This window comes from Sarcophilus harrisii, chromosome X (assembly GCF_902635505.1).
Source record: "Sarcophilus harrisii chromosome X, mSarHar1.11, whole genome shotgun sequence".
Lineage (NCBI taxonomy): Eukaryota > Metazoa > Chordata > Mammalia > Dasyuromorphia > Dasyuridae > Sarcophilus > Sarcophilus harrisii.
Window position 1 is genome coordinate 37,085,170 of NC_045432.1, and position 14,022 is coordinate 37,099,191.

Genomic DNA, 14,022 nt, shown 5'->3' on the forward strand with positions numbered 1-14,022 from the left:
TTATGTTTGCATTTAACTCTGTGTGTGTGTGTGTGTGTATAAACACACACACATATACACACATTTCCCAGATGGAATATTTCATCGTGTCTCTGTATCCTGAGCTCTTATATATTCCAGGCTTTATGCTAATAACCAGTTGATATAATATCAGTCGATTGCCTCGACGTTGCTTTGTAATGACATTTTTTCCTCCTTCCCACTTCCCCGTCCTCCCTCTGAAAAGTTTCCAGACACGTCTTTACTGATAGCGATTCCCACACCACAAAATGGTAGGTGAGGAAAGTGAGTGAGGCAAGTTTCCACAAGTTCTGGGTGGAATTTTAGTTTCTCCTGACTCCCAATCCAGTCCCTTTTCAATACCCCTCCCAAAAAAGAGAAAACACATGACTTGGGTCAATAGGCCTAAGAAGGCAAGCTAGATAAATTACTCTTTAAAAATAAAATGAAAAATGTTTGAAACTATTCTGAACACCAAAAAGCCAAACATTTAAAGAATACATCTAGCCTGCTTTTTTTAAAGTATACACAGATCGCTCTGGACCGAATATTTTCTTCTATAAAAAGGAATATCTCGTTGCCAAATTTCTAAGTAGGAATCTAATCACTAAACCAAATAGAGCAATTGAATCAAGTCAGAATTTGACTCTTTAGTGATTCTGGCGTGGAGACATACAAATGGAACCAACCCGAAATATGGACGAAAAGAATATTTCTACGTGTCAAACCTATTTTTTTCCTCAAACTGGGAAGGAAAGAACAAAATAAAACTTTGCTTTAAAAAAAACTTTTCCAAAGGGTTTCAAAATGGAGCTTCTTGGAACCGAAGCCATAACCACTCTTTGTTGATGAGAGGGGATTGTGTATATTTATGCATATGGAATAGCTACAGTAGGTGTCTAAATTGCAAGATGCTCAGCTAATATGCACATGGGCCAGACCCTTGATTTCTGTACCTGGGGTGTTCCCTTGGAAACAGAAACTCGTCTCTAATTTAGGATTAGCTGCTTATAGCACCAGAGATTAAGGAATTGACCCAGGGGCAAAGAATTGGAAACTGAGTGGGAGCCCATCATGTGGGGAATGGCTGGATAAGTCCCGGTATATAAAAGTAATGAAATATTACTGTTCTATAAGAAATGATCCGGAGATGATTTTAGAGAGGCCTGGAAAGATTTACATGAACAATGCTGAGTGAAACAAGCAGAACCGGGAATATGTTGTACACAATAACAACAAGCATGTGCGATGATCAACTGTGACAGATTTGCTTCTTCTCAGTGGTTCAGTGATCCAAGGGAATTGATCCCAATAAATTTAGGATGGAAAATGGCATTTGCATCCAAAGACAGAACTATGGAGACTGAAGCTAAATCAACATATGCTATGTTCATTTTTTTCTTCTGTTTTTTTTTTCTCTCCCAACATGATTCATAAGGAAATAATGCAAAAAACGAATGTAAAAAAACCAACAAACAAAAAAAGGTTTTTTAAAATGTGTAACTGGGGAGAATATTTTTAAAAAGAAATTTACCCAAGATTATAGGTTTTCCTGACAAAATCAGTTTTCTGACTATTTTATACAGCCTCTCATGAGCTGCAGTGTATATTTTTTTATTTACGTCCCTACATATATCAAAATTCCCGAACCTCTATTTGTATAAAACAGAATGAGAGAAAATGTCTTTAAAAATCCACCATCACCATTACTCAAAAATGGGAGGAAGTTTGGTTTGGGGGGGAAGAATCCCTGGTCTTGGGGCCAAATTGGCAGGCATTTCAAATCTCCATTGGCCATTTGCTATTTCCTGACTCTGGGCCTCAGTTGCACTCATCTGTCAAAGGGGGATAATGATATCCCATCCTTCCTAACTCACAGGCAGTTATGAAGAAATCATTCTGTAAACCTTAAAGAGCTCAAGAGAGAGATTATAGAGAGATGTATTCTCAGAAATACAGCTTTTTCTCTCAAGAAACTTTAAGCTTCACAGAGTGTTTTTTATTACTATCTTGAGTTGAGTTAAGAGATAATATCTGGCTAAATAAATGTGTGTGTGTGTGTGTGTGTGTGTGTGTGTGTGTGTGTGTGTGTATCTCACTAGATCAATCTTTGCCAACTGCAATGAAGCTAGCCTAACTATGGAATTAAAACATGAGTTTCTATCTTTGATGGTAACATTGCCCTGAATGCAAACTCTCAGGACGTATTGGACAATGAATCGGACCCTGGCCGTTATATATGCAAATCAATTGAGGATTATAATATTTACTACTACGAAATATCACCAGGATCATCTAGACAAGGGGTTCTTAAGTTAGAGTGTCTATGGTTAGATTTCAGGAGGTCCATAAACATGGAAGGGGGGGAAAACACCTTCACTCACCTCTAACCAAAATTGAACCTTTCAATCATTGATTATTAAAAAATAATTCTGAAAAGAAAGTCATAGGTTTTACTAGACTGCCAGGGAGTTCCAGGACATGAAAAAGGTAAAGAAGTTCTGATCTAGGTATAAGGTATTAAACCCCACAGGCCAAATGTGGCCTCCCATATTCCCAAGGGTCATGCTCCCATTTTTCTTTGAGTTTGATATAATTGGTATAGATCAACCTGTGCATTTTCACAGAGGAGAAAACCAGGAGGCCCAAATACAGGAAGTGACTTGCTCAGAGTCACACAGAGTCAGATTAAAGACCCAGTAGTCAGTCCCCAGATCCGTTAACAAGGTCTGGGATTTCAAGCTGTAAAGGGCCTTAGAGATCAGTCTATTTCAATTCATTAATTTTGCACACAAGTAAAGGGAAATGGAGAGAGAGGCTATGATCTACCCCAAATCACTCCAGTACTAAGCGGTAGAGCCAAGATTGAAACTCAATCCTCTTTTTGCCACACCATGAAGTCTCCATTCTGACTCAACGGGCACGAAAAGTACACATTAACTCAGTTAACGCGGTGACTCAAAGCACGCAAAAGACAACAAAGGGTCACAATGTTGGCTAATGGTTAACATCCTTCCCTGGGTCTTGCTTCCCGGATCTTACTCTTGCTCCTGTCCTGCTTATCTTTTTGCTTTCCTTTTTCTGAGCAGTAACTAAACTCTGGTAATCAAAGAAACTCAAGACATCCAACCCTGATCCTCCCCACTACTCTATGTATAGGGAAATGATTATTAGCCCTATTTTATGGACTAGGAAACTGAGGCAAGCGGGGTTTAGTGGCTTCCTCAGGGTCACCCAGCCATTAAAGTGTCTGAAGCTAGATTTGAAGTCAGGACCTCAGCCCCTCCACTCTATGTGCTGCAAAGCCACCTAGCTGTCCTCAGAGAGATTAAATGATGTTTTTCAGGTCACTGGAAAATGATCCCAGTGTTTTTTTCCATATTGTTGGTAAATTTCAAGAAACTTCTCCTCTAGTATAACCAATTAGACATTCAGAAATCTGACCTGTGCTCTGGTGACTCACATTTAAATTAATAATTTGCCTGGTTTTCATTCTCTAGAGAGTAATGCTCAGAGTTTCACTTTTTTTTCCAGGGGAAATGGGATGGGGAGGGGCGGGGAGGGGGGGTTACCCTGGCTCACATGGAGTTTAAACCTTGTCAAGATGTTCAAAGTGAATCAGAGTTCAAATCGTGGTCTTCAAACTACTCGGGCCCAAACAAAGAACTTGCCTCATACGCTGAAGACTTAATGGTAGGAGTGAAAGCATATTCTTGGGGTTCCTCGAACCTCGCAGGTTGATGGGACTATAGGAAATGTGACCTCAGGAAAATGAGAGAAATAAGATGGCGAAAAGGAGACTGACCTGGAATTCCAAGGGGTCCTCTGTCCAATCTCAGGGTGAACCTTAAGGTTCATTCCCATGGCTGCTATTTCCTGTCTAAAAAGGTCGGGGTTTGGCTTTTCAAAGTTTCGGTTATACTTTGGAGATCAGTTTGATATTATGTATTAATTTCTAATTTACTTAATCATTCTGAAAGCATATTTCCTCTCCTTTAATGTGACAGCCAAATAGGTTGCACATTGAAATGTTATTTGAGTGGGAACGTGGCTAATGAAAGCTTGGGCAATTCTAGCTCATGCTGTTTGGTGACCCCAAAGCTTTGGCGGGATTTTACGTTTTAGAGCTAGAAAGGACCTAATAGATCAGAGGCTCATAGTTCCAGAGCTGAAAGGGACCCCACAGGACCATCTTGTGATTTGACAGAGGATGGACAGAGGCTGAGGAGCTACTTGTCTAGGAGCATACAGGCAGAAAGTGTCAGAGGCAGAACCGGAATCCAGAAACCTTCTGATTCCAAAGCTTATTGTAAGCTTTCCCATACAGGGCAAAGGACAGAATTGTAGCCTTCCACCCTCCAAACTGTTCACCAAACGCTCTCCCACCAGTTACCGGGCACCTCCACCTGCAGGACCTTAAACCTGACTCTTGACTAACACTTTAAGACCAAAAGCCCTCACAGAACTAGGTCAATTAGAGAATTAAGAGGGTCTAGACCTGGTAAGTAGTAAATAGCAAATGAGAAGGCCCCCCAAAAGAAAGTGAATGCATTCTAACAATTAGAAAGCAGTTGTTTCCTACTATGGGAGCCATTTTGGAATCGGCTTCTTTTTGTAGATAACGGTCAGATACGGTCTAGGCCTTTTGATAGCTTTCATTTCTTGAGTTTGAACGGCCTAGTATTTGACATCTCACCTCCATCCAGTTTTATGAACTGTGGTTGGCACAGAATGTGATTAAGACTCTGGAGATTCGGTCAGAAGGGTCTTAGGCACACAGGGTCATAACTTCAGAGCTGTAAAGGAGCTTAAAGGCCATGCAGCCCAGTCCCCTCATTTTATAGTCACAGCTGTAAGGGACTGAGGCAGAATCTGGGACTCTGGCCACTCACTTCACCACACTATGTCCTCCCTCTCATTTAAATTCCTTATAAATGTTTCCCTGCCATTTCATATTCTGAAATAAACTGTCTCCATTCATTCTGAACACTCTTTTCACAGCCAAACTCTCAGAAAAGGCCATCTAAGCTTGTTGCCTCCGCTTTTGCGCCTCCCACTCACTCCTCTTAATGGCTTCCGGCCTGGCTCTTGATTGAACTGTACTCTCCAGAGTTATCTAAGGCCTCTTGTTTATCTGATGACCTTCACTCTTCTGTTACTTTCTACATAGTTTTTTTTTCAGTTACCCACCCACTCTCCTTTCCAGAAACTCTCTTGTCCCTCTTTCACTTTTGTGCCCCTACTCCCTCATGATTCTCCTCGGAGAATTCTTGGTCTCCTCATTCTGACTGATCCTTCTCAGTCTCATTTGCTCCATCACTATTGTCATTCCTTAACTGCTAATGTCCCCCTTAGACACTGGAAGCGACCCTTGTTTCTCCTCTCCCGAGGTTATCTCATCAGCTCCCATGGGTCTGATCCATTCTACCTCCGTGAGCTTTCTTTACACGCATCTTTTACGTGGCCCTCCTAATTCTCTAATTGGCCTTGCCACAATTGGCCTAGTTCAGTGAGGGCCTTTGGTCTTACAGAGTGTTCCTCAAGAGCCGGGCTTAAAGCCCTGCATGTGGAGGTGTCCGGTAACTGGTGGGGAGTGCACCCACTCACCACCTCTCAGCTGGCCTAATACATCACCTTCTCAACTGGTCTTAGACTTCCCCTCAGTGATCCATGCGCCCACCAAAACGATCTCCCTAAAACACAGATCCCCATTGCTTCCAAACTCCTCAGTTGGGCACTTAAAGACTTTGACAGTCTGTCTCCAGCAGCCTACCTTTCTGGGCTTATTCCACACTATTCCTCTGCATAAACTCTTAATGTTCCTGTCCAAATGGCCTGTGTGTTTGTTCTCTGACTCAGCATTCCATCTCCCACCTGGGTGTGTTTGCACAGGCGGGCGGACATATCTAGAAAACCCTCCCTCTTCATTTCCTCCCCTTAGAATTGTCATTTTCTTGTTCCACCTCCCTCCTCCAATTCTCACGAATACCACCTGTTTGCATGTTGTATTCCCACCTTCCTCATGGAACATATAGCATTTCTTCAGGTTGCCTATGGAAATAGGATGAAACCACTAGTGCCAACTCCATCACTCACTCCTTTGAGAATATATTCTTCCATTTAAGCTGTGACTTTTTTGGTCTTTGGTTTCATTCCTGATAACTGAGATTCGAATCATACTGGGAGATCTGCAAAGTACCTCACATATGTTTTCAAATCCTTACACCAACCTTGTGAGAGGGAGGTCCTATGGACATTATTTCCATTTTACAAATGAAGAAACCAGCCCTCAGACACGTTAGATCATTTGCCTGTGGTCACAATGATGATAAATGCCAGAAAGAGGATTGGAACCCAGGCTTTGAACATTCTATAATCAGCATGTTGTCTTTCTCTACAATGAGAGTGTCAATATGGATCATCCAGTGATGGATTGGAGGGGGGATGGGCGGAGAGAAAGAACATGAGAAGGAAAGGCAGAGATTTCCTTTCCTTTCAAGTTTCAGTTTGGGGAAGTGAGTGAAAGACTTTTTGTTCGAGGCAGGAAGGATCAAGCGTCTATTCTAGCCTCCGTTCATTGTTAGCTTTATTCCCAACTGCTGAAAGACACAATCTAGTACCCACCTGCCTATGGGACAGAAGGAAAGGAATAGAGATGTGAAGGAAGAATGGTTTAAGAATCAGTTGGGCAGGAACCTAACAGTAATCAACATCTCATTTTCCCCTTCCCACACTCGGTTGGGAGCAGCCAGATGTTCCTTTCATTTAAATAGCAATACCTAAAAATGTGCTCTATTAACAGATGCTTTAGGCAGCCATAATTGCAAGCTACAAATTAAGAGAAAACATAAAAATCCTATTATATATCCTAACAGGTCATTATTTAGTTTATAGATTCAACCACTGCTATTAATCAGTAGAACTATAAATCTTGAGAAATGTGGTATAGGAAAAAAAACCCCTCACTAATTAGGACTGACTAGTGAAGGTGTGCCAAGCTGGGGAAAGTGGAAACTGAAGAACACAGAGAAATGCCATGAAGGTATTTTTGGCTCTCTTAAACAGATCCGCCCCCGATGCTTCATGGGGGGGGGGGGGCACAGGATCCAGAGCTAGGAGGGGTTTGCTCATGGGCTCATCGGCCTTTCATTTTACAGAGCAGGGGACTGGAACCCCAGTACAGAAAGGGATTTGCTCAGCTTTCACATGGCTAAGGAAAAGGAGAGATGGGAGGCCAACGAAAGGCACAACGCTACTTCAAATATCATCCCCTGGGAGGTGGTTTCAATGTCAAGGAGACTTGAAAGGAAGCACACATACATATATACATATATGTGTATACATGTACATGTGTATATATATATGTGTGTATATATATATTTTTATATATATATATATATATATATATATAAAATATAAAAAAATACCAGAAGCATACAATGATTATAACCACTAGCCATAACCCCAAATCACTGGAATTTTAAAATGATGTAGCTAATAAAAGAACTAAAATAAGAAGATGAAATATGAGAGAACATTTTCCTGGGTAGCAAATGCTGTTGTTTTTTAGTGACTTCAAGATAAACTCCCCTTGAGCATCTGTAACCCTTGTTCTTAATGCCCCAGGTAGGTGAAGGATGACAACAGACATAATGTGACGGTATTTTTGGGCATTAAAAAATGGGAAGGGGCAGAGGAGAGGTAGAGGAAGAAGGGGCCAATCAGTTCTGATTGGTTTCAAAATTCTGATAGATGCTCACCTGGAAGCAATCCCCCAAAGTACCTGCTCTAACGCAAAGCTTCTTAAACTGTGGGTCGTGACCCCATATGGGGCCAGATAACTGAATGTGGGTCATGAAATGATGTTGTATTATCGGCAAATGTTGGATTTGTAGGCCGAGTTTATAGACCAACATATCCAGGGGTCCTGTGAAAATTTCTTGGGTGAAAATGGGTTGTGAGTGGGAAAAGCTTAAGAAGGTCGAGCGGGTCCTTCTCTTTGCACCCATGGATGCAATTGGACAACAACAACAAATAATAATAATAATAATAACAACGGAGTGCACAAAGGGGAAATGGCCCTAGAAAGTGAGGTGGAAGTCAAACTGTGACTTACATGGAATAAGAAGAAATACGCATATTTACAAATTCCACAAGTGGTTAGCATCTGCCAGAGCCTGGCAGTGAAGAGGGAACAAAACAATTTGCCCCCAAGGAGCTTTTGTTTGCCTCAATAACCTCTACTTTGAAGCTACCCTTTAATTTCCCTTTCTTACTGGACTTGCCCCCAAATGTTGGAGGTTTTAAGCATTCTGTTACAAATGTAAATTTCTTTTAGAGGAATAAATACTGCAGGTTTAGGCGACCTGAGGAAGCATCCCCAAGATAATGCTTCTCACTTTCCCAATTCACTTCTCCCCATCTACTCCAAGGCTGAATGAGAAAGAAGGCCCTTTCTGCTGGTTTGCTTCTTAAACAGTTTTTCATTGAGAGCAGATTATTCCAAAGGACAAACCATGAAATGCTTTTTACAACTTCCTCGGCATATGTATTTATTTGTTCTGTTGTTCACTGGCAGCCCCTAAATTTATTATGGTAATAAGAGATAAAATGGAAATAACATTATAAGGTTTACAAAATGCTTTATGAGTATTAATTCATTGAAACCTTATGATAACCCTGTGAGGTAGATGAAATTTTCATTCCCATTATGAGATAGGGGTTAAATGACTTGTCCAGGGTCACACAGCTAATAAGTATCTGAAGCAGGGTTGAAAATTGGGACTTTCTGACTCCAAGCCTGACTCTAGCCATTACACCACCTAGCTGAATACCCATATTAAAGAGAGAGGCAAATGTCACACACACACAGAACTAAAAATCTCTTCTTTGCTATTTAAGGATTTACCTTCAGATAAGGTAACAGAAAGAAAAAACAACGAAAAATAAACGAGCAAGAGCTGAGACACAGCAAATTACAATTTTTCTTTAAAGACCACAGAAAGACTTTACTAGAAGTCTTCGAGGAGAGACTGGATGCTCATGTATCAGGGCCCCCAAAGAGGGATGTCACACTATAAGCAGTGAAGCTTAGAGGATTTGTGAGGTCCCTTGTAACTCCAGACTTTTGTGATATAGACACTAGAGTAGTGAAGAAGACTTGGGTTCAAAGAGTGCCTCAGATACTTACTAGTTGTGTGATCCCAGACTTCCCTGCCTGGACCTCACCTTCCTCACGTAGAAAATTGGGGGACGTAACAACCTTCAAGTTCTTTCTAGCTCCAAATCTATAACCTGATGATATCAATTTCAGCACTATATCATTTTACTTTTATAATTTATGAGGACCTTGCCTTAAACCCAAGTCATTCTCTCCATGATTGGCCAACAAGAGGTCCCAGGCCAAGCCCCAACTTGGTGATTGTTTGGTTAACCCTAGCCCTGATTGCCTCAGATTGACTTGTTTGTATTTTAACCAGAAACCTTGAGGAACTCCCTCTCTCAGATTTATTTTTTTGAACTGGGTAAGAGAGGCCATTCTCTGCCTCATTTCTTACCTAGCCTCCATCACTGACTGGGTGTTGCCTCAGTGAGACCTATTAAAGATCTTAGCTGGAAAAGGCCAAGGACACTCCCTGCATCCGGGGTTTCTCCCATCATCCTGATCTATACCTGGCCGCTGGCCCCGGATGGTCCTGGAGGGGAAAGTGAGGCAGGCGACCATGTACAGCTTTTTCCTCCCTTTCACTGGGTCTTAGCTTCCTCTGCAAAATGGAGGGCATGAACAAGATCATATTTTAAGGTGCCTTTGAGCTTAAACTCCTCCGATCCTCTGAGATTCCAGATCTTTTCTTCCCAAACAGCTGCTCTTCACTAAAAAGGGAGGGGGAAAGACCTTGAATTAAGTCCAAGGCCAACAGCACAACGGAACGCCTACCTGCAGCTAGCGACTGACTCCCTTCCCGCAGCAGCGGTTAGCTCTTGCTCGGTTAATGAACTCTCCTGACCATTCTGGAGTGAGTCTGACCTCTGGAAAGCTTGGAAGGGCCTTTGAGTAGCTGCTGGGCCTCTGCTGCGCCCTAGAAATTCCCACCTTTTGTGTTTATTATTAGGGAGCTTCCTTGTTCTCAAACAAAAAGGTACACATGACTTACTAGACTTTCCTCTTTCCCACAATTGTGAGAGCCACGCTGACAGTAATGGTGCACACAACTGGCACTAGTTCAATTTCCCCCCAAGCCTCAATCAGGCGCTGCCCAACACTAGTGCACAGCATGACTGACAGATCCAACCTTTCCGGCTTTTCAAGATATCCCCAGTTTGCCCATATTGGGCACTTCCATTTTTGTCACTCAAATGAAATCATTGGGGTACTCGAGGGTCGGAAATGGCGGCCTCCAAAAAGGAATCTTGGCCTCACAGATTTAGAACTGGAAGGGACTTTAGAGGCCACTGCATCCGACTCAGTTTGAAGATGAGGACACCGAGGTTCACAGAGCAAATGCCATCCAAAATTAAGGGGAGAAAAAAAGAGACAGTAGCTCTAGAGTGGGAAGGGATCTTCAAAGCCATCTCACTTTTTTCAGAGAAGAAACCAAAGTACTGAGGAATAAGTGATGTGCAATTGCATATTAATATTGCACAGTGTTTGATCAGTCCTGACTCAAGTACAGGGATGAAAACAGGAGAGCAAATGGGTACAGGAAGGAATAGAAAGATGTAGCACAGTACAGGGGAAAGAACACCTGGATCTGGAGTCAAACACCTGGGTTCATCTCCTCTTGTAAGCTATAGGACCATAAGCTCTCTGAACCCCAACTTTCCTTCCCCGTAAAATGGAAATTATCATCTCTGTACTACCTATCTCACTGGGTTGCTGGGAGAAATCGAATGAAGACGTTTGCAAAGCCCTTTTTGGCCCTGAAAGTGGTTTAGAAATGTCACCCAGTATTGTTGGTAACTATTACTCGATCTGCCTCCCTGTATCTTTTCCTGTTGGACCCGGCTCTTCCCTCTGGGATGCAGTAGAATAAGTCTCCCGATGCCTCATGGAAAAAGAATTCCAGGCAGTTTCCTGAACTGAAATTTTGGCACGCACACAGAAGTTCCAGAAAGGGCCCCTTCATCTGCCCTCTCTGCTAAGATTCCCTAACATCTACTCTGTACATCTGTAGAGTTATAAACAGTCTTCCTTACCAGAACGTAAGGTCTTTGAAGGCAGGATTGCCTATCTTTGTAATCTCTGCCCTCAGTATGGTGTCCAGCGCATAGTAGGTACTTATTATATACTGGCTGATGGACTGATGATAATTAACTCATTTGAAAATAAGCCCATCTCAGTCCCAAGGCCTAATGGGGAATAAATGAGGAAAAAGTGGCCAGAGTTTGTTTTGAAACTGGTTTTTCCATCTGGAGGCTGGAAGTGCATTGGCCACCCCCAGTGCCAATCCCACTACTGAGTGCTTGGCTGTTTGGACATATTCCTACATTCTATTTCTGACCTAGGCCAGCTTGCTGCTCCTTATGCAGACAGGTGACCCTCTGCCCTCAGGACTTCACCATATTGAGCTGAACTCTTGGTGGGCTTAGCCCATTGCAACTTGCAACCCTGGAACTCAAGGGTTCTACCATTCTCAGGCTGCTCCAAGGCAAGGATTGCAGGGGGTGCCATCACACCTTAAGTAAACTTGTTTTGGGCACAGTGGGCACCTTTACTGGGTGAAGGCAGACTCAAGTGGGTTAGAAATTCTTTCAGAAAATCAATTCGGAACAACCGTCCAAGAAGAACATCCAACCTGTAACTTTGTAACTGTAGATGGGACCAACAGTTTCTACCAACTGAACTTCTCATGTGTTTTCAGGTTAATAAAGTCCCTTTTCTCAGCACAATCCTAGGAAGTAATATAAATACTATTAACCTACATTACATATCGGGAAACTGAGGCTCACATCTTTTATTTGTCGATTTCCCTATGATCAGATCAACCACGTCTTGTTGCTGATAAGATTTCTTAACAAGTCAAAGGTGATGGCAGATGGGACTCTGGGCTATGAGGAACCACACCACCTAATAATCTGAACTTTCATTTGTCACGTTCAGATAACTCCAATCACAAGCCATTTTGCTCTATTAGAGTTCTGGGTTTGCTGAGTAGATCAGTGGCAGTGACAACTCTCTGTGACTTATTCTAGATAATGGCACTCGATAAGTGAGGCAGGATTGAAGAAACAAACTACTTGTGCCCACCGCATGCCCAAATTGAAGTGTCCCTGAGATTGACTATATTATGAAACCTATTTATTTCTAGATTTCCCAAATTGTACAGATTACACCCGATACCCTTGTACTGTAACTTCTTCCATAGAACTTATGGACCGACTTCAGGCCTTGCTCTGCCTATCTTGACCTGGGTTGCCGGCACCCATGACAGGGGCCCGAAGGTACTTTCTCTTCACCACATTTAGGAAGAGAATTCTTTACATCTTTTTCCTGAGCATGGAAGGAAGAGGAGATTTGTAAAGCACAGAAGTAGTGCCTTCCAGCAAAATCAAAGAATTGTGGTAACATGAGCAATAAAGAAAATTGGCCCCCAACACTCCCCGCCATATGCTCGCTGGAAATGCCTCTCATGACATAATAAGGGAGGGACAAATCAAAATAATTACACTTATAAAAAACAGTTTCTGCTTGAAACCCTTTGATCTAGAAATCCCCCTACAGAGGCCCATCTGCAAAAACCTTTGTAGCATTATTTGTGATAACAAAAAGGTGAATATTCGGGTGTGCAATGGCTGATGGTACTTTGACATGTTGAATGAATATGGATAATACCACGTCATAAGGTTAGGAGGGTTTCTGAGAAAGATAGTAGATGCTAGTATGAACTGATGGAAGACTGAAGTGAGCAGAACAACGGACGTGACGACTATACCGATGGCAAAGCAATCAGTGGGGACGGGGAACAGGATTATGCTCAGTCACACCGGTCAAAATTAGTACCAAAGAGTCAGGAAAAGGATACATCCTTATCTATCTCCCTGCTGTTATCCACCGATAAACTGTGCTTTGTACATTTGTGGTTTTCATTGGATATTTATTGAGAAGTATCTTGTGACAAACTAAAATGTATCGATATTTTAAAAAATGCTACATACTAAGTAAAATCAGGAAGAAAAAGTTATCCTTAATATCAATGTCTTCACAGGATTGTCACACAATTATAAATTAGGGGTTATTTTAGAAAGTCCAAAAATCTAGAATTTTTAGACCTAGTCATTCTGCCTAGCCTAAAATCCTCATTTTAGTGAAGAAAAACGGGGCACAGGAAGGGAACTTTGTCCAAGGTCACCCTAAAAGACCATTGTCCTAGAGCCGAAAGGAAGCTCAGAGGGCGTCTAGTCCAATTCCCTCATATTCTGTAGGAGGAAAGAGAAGCCCAGAGTCAATAAGAGTGTTCTACCTGGAGTAGAACTGAACTCCTGAGTTCAAATTTGGCCTTGGGCACTTAATGGCAAGTTGCTTAACCTCCGATTGCTCCACTTCCCAGGTTCTGGCTTACAATCCATGATGCCCTAAAGATAGGAGGAGAAGATGGCAGAGGAAGGAAGGCAAATGGTTGTAAAATACTAAACAAAGACAACAAAGGCCTTAGAGTGTTGAATGGACACTTTGGTTTTTAAATATTTTTGATAGATAACTTTCCTTTGTAATCTTATGTATTTTATGTTGTGCTTTGATAAATCCGATTCTCTGACAAAGGGGTTTGGATCCAAAAAAGACGCCCATGCTCTATGGAGAATTTAAAGAAGGCATAGCCAAGAATCATCAAGGATGAAAAGAGCAGAAAAGGTTGAAATCTGCATTAGTGAAAGGACTGTTCAAATGAGTGAGATCAGAGACTCTCACTGTGTTGGTCACAGATCTGCATGTCACGTTAACTTTTCACTTCAAAGCGGCTTCCAGAAAGCTTGTAATAACATGTAACCTTCTACATCTGGGCAAGGCAAAGAAAAATCAATTTG

General features: G+C 41.9%; 1 protein-coding gene across 1 annotated transcript in view; it reads right to left on the bottom strand.

The window, feature by feature from the left end:
* GPC4 (glypican 4) overlaps window positions 1-14,022 on the bottom strand; it is a 133,392-nt gene that overhangs the window by 19,285 nt on the left and 100,085 nt on the right.